Here is an 11,071-nt window from a genome sequence, read left to right as displayed (position 1 = left end):
TTCTGAGGTTGCATTTTGTTCCTTCTCGTCATTTTGTGTAGCACTGTCTTCTGCCCTTTGTTGTAGATCTTTGCTGTAGTTATAACCTTCGCACTTACTGAAGTTCAGGTGCAGCTCTACAAAGTTTGGACTTATCCAGTTGCATCTGGCTTAGGTCTGGCTGCTGTGCTCAGCTCCTTCCCGCTGCTCCCCTGAGGATGAATATGTTGTGCCCCTGTAGCGAGATGTTTTGCTCCTTCACTAGCTGGATGGATCTATCCTCTACGCTCTCTGCAGGGATTGCAGCTGCAGGGTTACACCTCAGGCTTGTATGCCAGGCCTGAGCTGTGCCTGGAGGGGGCAAGATGAAGTAGGGGGAAGAGGAAGCTCTGCCACACACTCACTGGACCTGGGCTAAGACTGTGTCTGGGGGTTCCCGGAACACTGCAATATTCCTACTCGGCAGGCGGGGTGGGGAGGTGCTGCGGAGTGGTGGGGGGCGGCCCAAGGGGGTGGGAGAGAGTCCAGCCCACGCTGCGCCTGGGCTGGGACTGGTCCCGCTGCTGCAGGGTAGCAGTATGCTCTCCACACACTCACTGGACCTGGGCTGGGACTGTGTCTGGGGGTTCCTGGAACTTGGCAGAAATTCCTATTTGGCGGCCGGGGTAGGGGAGGTACTGCAGATTGGTGGTGGGTGGCCCAAGGGGGTGGGAGAGGGTCTGGCCCATGCTGCACCTGGGCTGGGACTGGTCCCGCTGGCGCAGGGCAGCTGGAAGCTCTCCACACACTCACCGGACCTGGGCTGGGACTGGGTCTGGGGCTTCCTGGAACTCGGCAGAAATTCCTACTTGGCGGGCAGGGTGGGGGAGGTGCTGTGGAGTGGTGGGGGGTGGCCCGAGGGGGTGGGAGAGGGCCGGCCCATGCTGTGCCTGGGCTGGTTCTGGTCCTGCCGGTGCAGGGTAGCAGGAATCTCTCCACACACTCACCGGACCTGGGCTAGGACTCACGTCTTGGCCTTTGGTCACAGTTATAAAAGGAAGCTGAGTGCTGATATTCCTGGATTGAGGAAGGCGGCACTATACACTGCTCTGCATGGTCAGGTATGTAGGAAGCCCATCTAGGAAAGAAATGGCACAGCATCCCACTCTCACCCGTCGGGGAACATACCTCCAACAGAGGGCCTGTTTCTTGGCTACACTGTTCCCAGCCAAACTGTCAGTGGTTTGTGGACCCATGATATACATGGCCTAAGAACCAAGAGGACAAACAGTAGCACTTGATTCCTATTCTCCATACAGAAGAAAAAGAGGGAACTCTTGCTGATGCTGGATTACTGATGGGTCTAGCCATTACCCAAACTTGCAAGGGACAGCAGCTGTTGTCCAGCCTAATACAGCAGTAATATGTTTTGGAACCAAAACAGGCAGATTAAGACAATAGAGTTACAGACAGTGTGACTACTTGTGATGCGCAAGAAATGGGCTATCTTGGGGTTTGGGGGGGGGGCTAACTCTCTGGCTACCAAATTGGGCAGGTCAGGAATGACAGATAAGGCACCAAAAAAACTGATAGAAATCCAGGCCTGAACTCATTACTCCAGGATCAAATGGGCCCATCCTGATGATTGCAGGGAGGCCTACCCTCAAGAATCAAGCTCTCTAAAGACCACTTTGAAGAGGAAAAACACTCAAAACCCTGTCCTCGCCACCCTGGAAGCTGGCAGATCTATGCATATTTGAAGATGGGGATACTGTACATGGAGATCCCGTCCTAATTAACTGATGCTCTGCTACCCAGGCTGGTTGCTAGTTCCTTTTCTTTTATTTGATTTGGTGTCAACTGCAGGACTTTGGGCTATATCACCAGGGGGGTGGGAGTTTCTTCTCAGGATTGCCCTTGTCCTTGTCTATGTTGATGAAACATTAACACTGGGTGCCCTGAACTGCTTCTCTATGTTTTAAAATTGTTGGTAATTTCTTCCTGTGATCATCCTGTTAGTCCAACTCCTGTTAGGTCACCTTACATTGACATCGTTAGTAAGTTTAATGTTCTGCTATGCTGTCTAGTTTTTAGTTTCTTGCTGCTCATGGTATTCATGGTCTCTCTATGCCAGGACTCCAGAGGACTGAAGTCCCCACAAAAAGACTGAGTTTGTTTTCACACATGTAAACATAATTCTTGTGTTGCTTACTCTTACCTGCTTAAACCAAAATTAAGATGACTTTCCTGTGGATAATATATCTAAATATCCTAGAAGTACATGCAAATTCAAGAAATTCAAATTTATGGCATGAGTTTGTCATAATCCTGAATGATACTAAGAGACTCCTAACATCTTACACCTGATTAATAGCAACTACCAGGTCATTCTGGCTGTAAACCTAGACCCAGGCAAAAACTGTTGGCTCTGTGTCCCCACCTTCCGTCCTTTCCTATCAAGGTCTAGGCCTCACTTGCCTACTTCAGCCTCTTCTTATGATGGTATGGGGAAATACTTCCTGTTTCCTGGGTTCAAGGGCCAAAATGCTTCTACTGACTATATAGATGTATTAACTGTCTTCACAGGTTCTCTGGCAGCCTCTCTTGGGGCCCTCCTCCTTTGCACTGATGGGATACATCAAGCATTTGCTAGCACCAAAACAATTCTTCATGCACTTGCTTTTCTGGTACCCAATCAGAACAAGGACCTGCTCATGCCCATCACTCACATGAAAAATGTGGCCCTGTGTCGTTGCCTATATTAGCTGAAATAGCTATAGCAGAGAGTTTAACACTCAGTACTGCAGCTACAGGTGTGAGCCAACAACACTTAACTCACAGTTAAGTGCTCAGATTGCTGGAGATTTTGCTGATGTACAGACCTCAATAGACACACTACAGGACCAAACAGACCCATTAGCCATAGTTGTCCACCAATGTGAAAGAGCAGTGAATCAAAGAGCCTCAGATCTCCTGATAGCCCAGTGTGGGAGGACCTGCCTGAAGGAAGACTATAGTCACTGTGTTAACAAGTCAGGAATAATGGGAGACAACTCCTGTCATCTGAAACGGGCTACAAATCTTACCAAAAGCTCTTCCTGGTGGGGATCTTTAGACTTTCTCTCTTTCTGGACAGGAGCCATGCTGAATTCTTGTGTGATCCACATTCTGACAGCTCTTTGACTAACATTTAAAGCTATGCACAGCCAACTTCTTTTATGGACCACTCCAGTCTATCAGCTCCTTAACACTAAAAAAACCAGGGAAACTGAGGAAGAAGATTCTCCTCTGTAACAAAAGTGGGGGAAGATGTTAGGGCACACATAGAAGAGCAGATTTATAGGTTTATTAAAAGTCAGATCTCAGTTCATAGCCTGTGTTTGTGCTTATGCAGCCTGTCACGTAGCGAGCCTTAACTGCCTAATCCCAGATGTTTTCCCTTAACAATGTGTGGGCCAAACTGCCTGTGTCTGGCTTCTGTTTAAAAATATGCAGTGACTCCAAGTTGCTTCCAGGGCTTCCAGATTGTCACGTTTGGGGGAAGACTGGTACATTCAACCTGCCTGACAATACTGACATAATTCTTACATTTCACATAACCAGTCATATAATATTCTGCTACCAGCTTCATACTTTTAATTGCAACCATATTACTTTTCATTTTTATATTTTTATTTTTTTTTTGCTGGCCACCTGAAGGTGGGGCTGGTGTGGCATGTGGTTCTGGGATTGAACCACACTCCCCTGTGCATGCCTCAGCTTGCCTAAGTAGGCACTTTAGTTATCTTTTCTTGCCAACCGTATTTAAACTGAACTCATATCTGACTCTGGGCTGGTGAATTCACTCTCTGGGTTCCCCAGCCTGCTAATCTAAAAAAGTTGCTTTCTATCTCCTCGGTGCAAAGAGTCTTCCATTTGGTATGGCATTGGTTTTCTGCAATGCTAAGTCTGCATAAATAACAGCAGGCAAAATACTCCAAGCAGCAAATATTTCCTCATAGGACTGATGTCATCCTTTCTTCAAAATTGATAATCTTTTCATTTATACTTCTATCTTATTATTCATATTCCTCTGGCTATGCCACACCAGGCCCACCCCTGAGAAAGCTGAGCCAGTCACTGACCAGGCGTGATGGCACATGCCTGTAATTCCAGAACTGGGGAGGCTGAAAACAGGAGGTTCACTATGAGTCTGAGCTGCATAGTGAGGCTATGTACCAAATGCATTAAAAAAATTCCTCTAGTTATAAAAGTATACCTTCACATAGATACCTGGAAAAAATAAGATTTTAGATAGGACTATTATGGATTGAAGGTTTACACTCCCAAAAAATGAATCTGAGGATGTAGTCCCACTTTAAAAATTGCACCAGTGTTATTTAGAATCCTTTTTATTTCTATTAGTGCATGCTTGCAATCAGAATAGTGATACTCATTCTGGGGGTTTGGAATATACATAATACATCTTGATTATTTTTAATTCTTTCTGTTTGCTAGAGGCCAGAACAGAAACTTTATCAACAAACCCCAGAACCTTGCACCTGCTTGCAGGCACTTTAATTCACTGAGCTATTTGGCCGGCTCTCTTACAGCTTCTTGCATTCTACTATTAGTCTTTACTTCATTTTTAATTGTGCATATTTGTGTGTTTATTTATTCAAGGTCTGCTCTCCCAGTAGGTGACATAGCTCTATAGGGTAAGAATTAAGTGTGTTTTATTGAGCAAGTACAGTGGCTTACCTTCAACTTTAAATGAGGATGCTGACACTGCCTTTTCCTACCTCACTGAACTGTGAAATTAAATTAGATAATATGGGAAAGTTGTTTCTAAATCACACACTGTGATACAAGTATTAGTTATACTTAGTGCTTTGTCTGTTTGAACATATATAAGCTGAATACTTGTGAAATGAGGGCCTAAGGTGAACATTTTGTCAGATGAGTTAATCAGGTTCTTAGACAAGGATGCACACCATGATTGTTTTTATTGTGCAAATTCAGAGCAACCACAAGCTCTTAAAACTGCCACATTCATTTAATCCATTGGTTTTGAACTGGGTATGCTGGCCACCAAAGCTCTAAAAGTTCACCATCACTGACTTAGTTCCATTAAAGTAGGCTTGGAATGCTCAGATAGGATACATAGAAGGACCAGGTCTGGAGAAGATTAAAACATACTGAGCAACACTGAGTAACCCAGAGCCTATGGATCCTGCCTTCTAGAAGAGGTTTCACAAGTAATCCCTCAAGCAAGATATTCTTTTCCTAGGCAAAGATGCTCATTTGATGTTGCCCTCTTAGCAGCAGTGAGTTTGCAGTTGGAAAAATTCATTTCCAGATAAATTGCTGCTGCTACCACCACTTCACAGAGAGCAAACACATGCAACAGGGGCTGGGGAGATAGCTCAGTAGAATAAGTGCTTGCCTGGCAAGCACAGCATCCCGAGTTCAATCCCCAGTACCACAAACAAACAAACAAACAAACAAACAAAAAACAGATGCAACAAATATCATATTTGGAACAGAAACAGTTGGAGAGATGTGGTTGAATAAGTGCTCCACAAAGGCCATGTGTTCACAGCTTGCTCCCCAGGCTGTGCTGCTACTGGGAAGCAGTGGAATCTTTAGGAAGCCTGGCTCAGCGGAAGTGATGTCATTGGGGGTGTGCTCTTAAAGGAGAGATAGGGACCTGACCTTATTCTGTGTCCTGACTGCTTGACATGAGCAGCTTTTTCTACAGTGCACTCCCACCAATATGTGCTGCCCTGCCACAGACCCCTTGCAGAATTTCAGGAGAGTGGATTTCACACTGGATCCACAGGAAAATGGGTATCCATTACAGATCTAAGTTAAGAAAAATCAGCAAAAAATCAAGATTTAAAAAATGAGGGACCAGGGAGATAGCTCAGTACAATAAGTGCTAGCCTAGTAAGCTCAAGGCCCTGAGTTCAATTCCTGCTTACACAAAAAAAGAGTGAGATAAACAAAGATTATACACAATTCAGAAGAGGATGGGTGGGCAGGCACATGTACAGGCAGCTAAGAAAGGATATAAGTTTGTATAGCAATACATTTAACTCTTAGTTAAATGAATGATTGCTACTAGAATACATGTTTAACTACACTCCCCAGAAATTTGCAATTAGCTTATTCTCATTTGTTATGGGACTATGCCCACATAAAAGTGCATCTCTCATGCCTATAAAATGGGTGTCCGCCTCTGTTCCATCCTGATTATTTTCAGTCGGAGGCCATGTAGAATTAGAAATGTGTTGGAATAGAGATTAGTGGGAGCATCAGAGAGAGAAACAGGAACTGAAGAGCTTTCTGTACACAATATCCTCATGCCTCTGTAGAATAGACTTAAGCTTTTTAAATCCTAACACTAACCCTAACTCTAACCATAACCTTCAACCTAAACCTAAATTTATCCTAACTTGAATCCTAACTCTATCTTAAACCTAATACTAACACTAATCCTAACACTAACCCTAAATCCTAACCCTAACCCTAACCCTTACCCTATCCTCATGCTAACCCTAATTCTAAACCTAACACCAACTTTAACACTGTCCTAAAACTAACCTTAAACCTGGTACTAACCCTAACCCTATGCCCTAACTCTGATCCTATCCTTAGCCCTAACTCTAACCCTAACTCTATTGTAACTCTAACCCTAAACCTAACTCTGCCCTAACCCTAATCCTTACCCTAACCTTTAACCCTAACCCTAACCATAAATCTGAAACCAGCCCTAACTCTAAATCCCAACCCTAACCCTAACTCTATCCTGAATCCTAATGCTAAGGTTAACCATAACCATAAATACCATAAACCTAAGCCTTCTGCAAAAGCTAAACCTAACAGTAATCCTAATCCTAACCCAAAATCCTAAACCTAACCTTAATCCTACCCATAATCCTGAATCCTAACTTTAACCCTAAACCTAAACCCAGCTCTATTCTTAATGCTAATACTATCCTAACACTAATCCTGTCCCTAAACCTAACTCTATGAATCCAAACCCTTACCATAACCATTACCCTAACCCTCACCCTAACTCTACCCTAACCCAAATCCTAACATTAACCCTAACTCTAATACTATTGTAACCTTAACCTTAACACAAACACAAACCCTAAATCCTAAACCTAACCCCAACCACAACCCTAACCGTAACCCAAACTCTATCTCTAACTCTATCCTAAGCCTAATCCTAACTCTAGCAGTAACTTTAACCCTAAATCCTAAACCTAACCTTAATCCTAACACTAACTCTAACCACTACCCTATCTCTAACTCTATCCTAACACTAACCCTAAACCTAATACAAATCCTGATGCTATCCTAATCTTAATCCTAACACTAACACTAACCCTGAATCCTAAGCCTAAACCTAATCCTAACCATCATCCTAACCCAAATTGTATCCCAACCCTAACTCTAACACTAACCCTAATTCTAACCCTAACTCCTAAACCAAATTTTAACCCTAACTCTAATCTAATCATAACACTAACCTTAACCCAAACTCTGACACTAACACTAACACTATTCTGACCCTAATCCTAACTCTATCACTAACTCTTAATCCTAACTCTAACTTTATCCTAACCGGAGCACTAACATTAGCATTATCCTAAGAATAACACTTACACAAACTGTAACACTAACTCTTAATCGTAACCCTGACACTAAACCTAACTTTAACCCTAAATCTAACACTAAATTTTTCCTAAATCTACCCTGAACACAAACCCTAAATCCTAACCTAATGCTAACCTAACCCTAACTCCAACTCTATCCTAACCCTAAGCCTAAGCCTAACCCTAACAATAAACATAACCATAATCCTAACCCTAACCTTGACCCTAACTAATTCTAGCCTAAGCCTAACACTAACCCTAAATCCTAACTCTAACCCTAACCCTCACCCTAAACTTAACTCTGTATGAACCCTCACCCTAACCTTTATTATTTGTTTTTCTAAGAGTAAGTTTTTCGCATAGAAGAGCCATCTAATATCCACTGTTTGAGGTAGCAGAGAGCACCAAAGCCGGTTTCCACATACAGTAAAACACAACATACTGGCCAAAACTTCACTTTGGTAGCCAAAGTAATTCACAAAGCCCCACTATGCATATAATGGCAACTAATTTAGTCTCCAAAGAAACAGCATGCTTGAAGTTTGGGACTTTCCAGATTTTCGTGCCAAGAAGCTAGGGAAGGCTGTTTTCTCTGCCACTGATACCTTTGGCTCCTAGGTAATAAAAGCTTTAAGCCTACAGTTCCCTAAATAGAGCTGAAGTTTCTGCTTAATGATATGTGTTTTTAAGAGTGGGCTCTTAATGGCAAAAGGCCAATGAAACTCCAGATGCTTTGGCAAGCACTGAACTCAAACACCTGATTGCGCATACAGCAAAACAGAATTCCAGGAAAAACTTCACTTTGGCAAGCAAAGTAATTCACAGAGCCCCACTATTCCAAGAATGGCAACCCATGCAGTCTGATAACAAAGAGTATCCCTGATATATGTGACATTCCAACTCGTTGTGCAGAGTAATTTTTGAGGCTGCTTTTTATCCCATTCACTACTATGGGAAACTAAGTGGTAACATGATGTAAGCAAGCAGTGCATTACGTGCAGCTGATTGTTTCTGCTTGATAATTTCCATTTCTTATTTTCCCTTTTTTAACCTAACCATAAACCTAAACCTAGCCCTAACCCTAATGCTAACACTAAGAATAACATTATGCTAACATGAAGCATAACTCTAACACTAACTCGAGCCCTAACCCTGAATCCTAGGCCTAACACTAAACCTATCCTAATACTATCCCTGAACCTAAACTGAACCCAAATCCTTATAATAACTCAAAATCAATGCTAACCCCTAAAACTAACCATTACCTTATCTAACACAAAGCCTAAACCTAACCCTAATCCTAAATAATAACCCAAACTCTATCCTAACACTAGCCATAACACTAATATCAACCCTAACCCTAAATCCTAAGCACAACCTTAGCACTAGGTCCATTCTAAACCTGAACCTAACCTTTAAAATGACTAACAATAACCAGAATTTCTAAGCTTTACTTTACCCCAAAACATATCCTAACATTACCCTAACACCCTAAATCCATGCACTAAACATGACACTAGCTAGAATGACTAACCTTAACCCTTATCGTACCTAAATCTTACCCAAACCCTAAGGTGAAACACTAACCCTAAAACTTTCTATCCTTAACCCTAACACTAACCTTAACCATAATTCCTATGCCCTGACAATAACTCTAACTCTAACGGTAACCCTGTCTAACCCTAACCTTAACCATGAAAACAATAATCGTAACCCTAATCTTCAGCCTAAACCTGATTATTTGGATTCTAAGAGTGAGTTCTTAATGGAGAAGAGCCATTGAAGGCCTACTTTGGATATTAAGGAACATCAATCCCTGTTCAAACATACAGCAAAGCACAGAACACACCAAACTTCACGTTGATAATCGAAGTAATTCACACAGCTGCACTATGGCAAGAGAAGTGAATATTTCAGGATCTTAAGACAAAGCATCAGTGAGGTTTAGCACTTCTCTGGTCATTTTGCAGAGGAAGTGGAGAAGAATGTTTACTGTCACTTTCATACCAATGGAAACTGAGGGGGAAACACATTAATACCATCCAGGTCTCGAAGTACAGCTGATTGTTTCTTCTACATGAATTGTGCTTCCAGGACTGAGTTCTTAAAGCTGAAGAGCCAGTAAAAGTTTAGTTTCTTTGGTAAGCAGGGCACAACAATGCCTGTTCCCTCATACAGCAAAACAAAGAATACTTCCTAAAACGCCCCTCTGGTAATTGAAGCAATTCAGAAAACCCCATCATGCCAAGAGTGGCAACTCATTCAATTTCTTAATAAAAATCATTCATGAAGTTTGTGACTTTTCAGCTCAATGTAAACAGGAATTGGAGAAGGATGTATTCATTACCGTGAACTCCTATGAAAAGTAAGGTGGTAACACAGTCTAAACCTCCAGTTTCCATGAAGAGCTGATTATTTTGGCTCCATATTTTTATTTTATAAAAGTGATTTGTTATTGGGAAAAGCCAGCTAAGCTCCAGCTTCTTTGGGAAACAGGGCACTCCAATGCTGGTTCCTGTATACATCACAACACAGAAAACTCTCTAAAACGTCACTTTTGTAACTAAAGTACTTCACAGTTCTGAGACGTGAAAACAGTGGCAAACTCAAAGAGAAAGCATCCATGAAGTTTGTGACTTTCCAGCTGGAGGTGCAGAGAAACTGCAGAAACTTGTTCTCTCTCCCATTCATTCCTACGGGCAAGGAGCCAGAAACATGTTTCTAGATTGCAGTGCCCAGAGGAGAGCTGCTTGTTTCCACTGCATGATTTGTCTTTCTAAGTGTGAGTTCTTAATGCAGAAGAGCCAGCTAAGCTCAAGCTCCTTTAGGAAGCAGGAAACTCCAATACCTGTTCCTGTATACAGCGCAACACAGAACTCTGGCGAAAACGACATTTTTGTAACTTAAGAACTTCACAATTCCACACTGTGAAAAGAGTGGCAAATCATTCACTGTCATAAGAGAAAGGATCTGTGAAATTTGTAACTTTCCAGTTGGAGGTGCAGAGAAAATGCAGAAGGTTGTTCTCTCTCCCATTCATTCCTATGGGCAAAGAGGCACAAACACGTTTCTAGACTCCAGGTCCCTGAGGAGAACTGCTTGTTTCTACTGTATGATTTGTGTTTCTAAGTGTGAGTTCTCAATGCAGAAGAGCCAGCTAAGCTCCAGCTTGTTTGGGAAGCAGGGCACTCCAATGCCTGTTCCAGTATACAGCAAAGCACAGAACTCTGTCTAAAATGTCACTGTTGTAACTAAAGTCCTTCACAGTTCTGCACTGTGAAAACAGTGGTAAATCCTAAGAGAAAGCATTCGTGAAGTTTGTGACTTTCCAGCTGGAGGTGCAGAGAAACTGCAGAAGGTTGTTCTCTCTCCCATTCACTCCTATTGGCAAAGAGCCACAAACACGTTTCCAGAATCCAGGTCCCTGAGTAGAGCTGCTTGTTTCTACTGCATGATTTGTGTTTCTA

This window comes from Octodon degus, unplaced genomic scaffold, assembly GCF_000260255.1.
Source record: "Octodon degus isolate 3935 unplaced genomic scaffold, OctDeg1.0 scaffold00060, whole genome shotgun sequence".
Lineage (NCBI taxonomy): Eukaryota > Metazoa > Chordata > Mammalia > Rodentia > Octodontidae > Octodon > Octodon degus.
Note: the sequence above shows the minus strand (reverse complement) of the source record.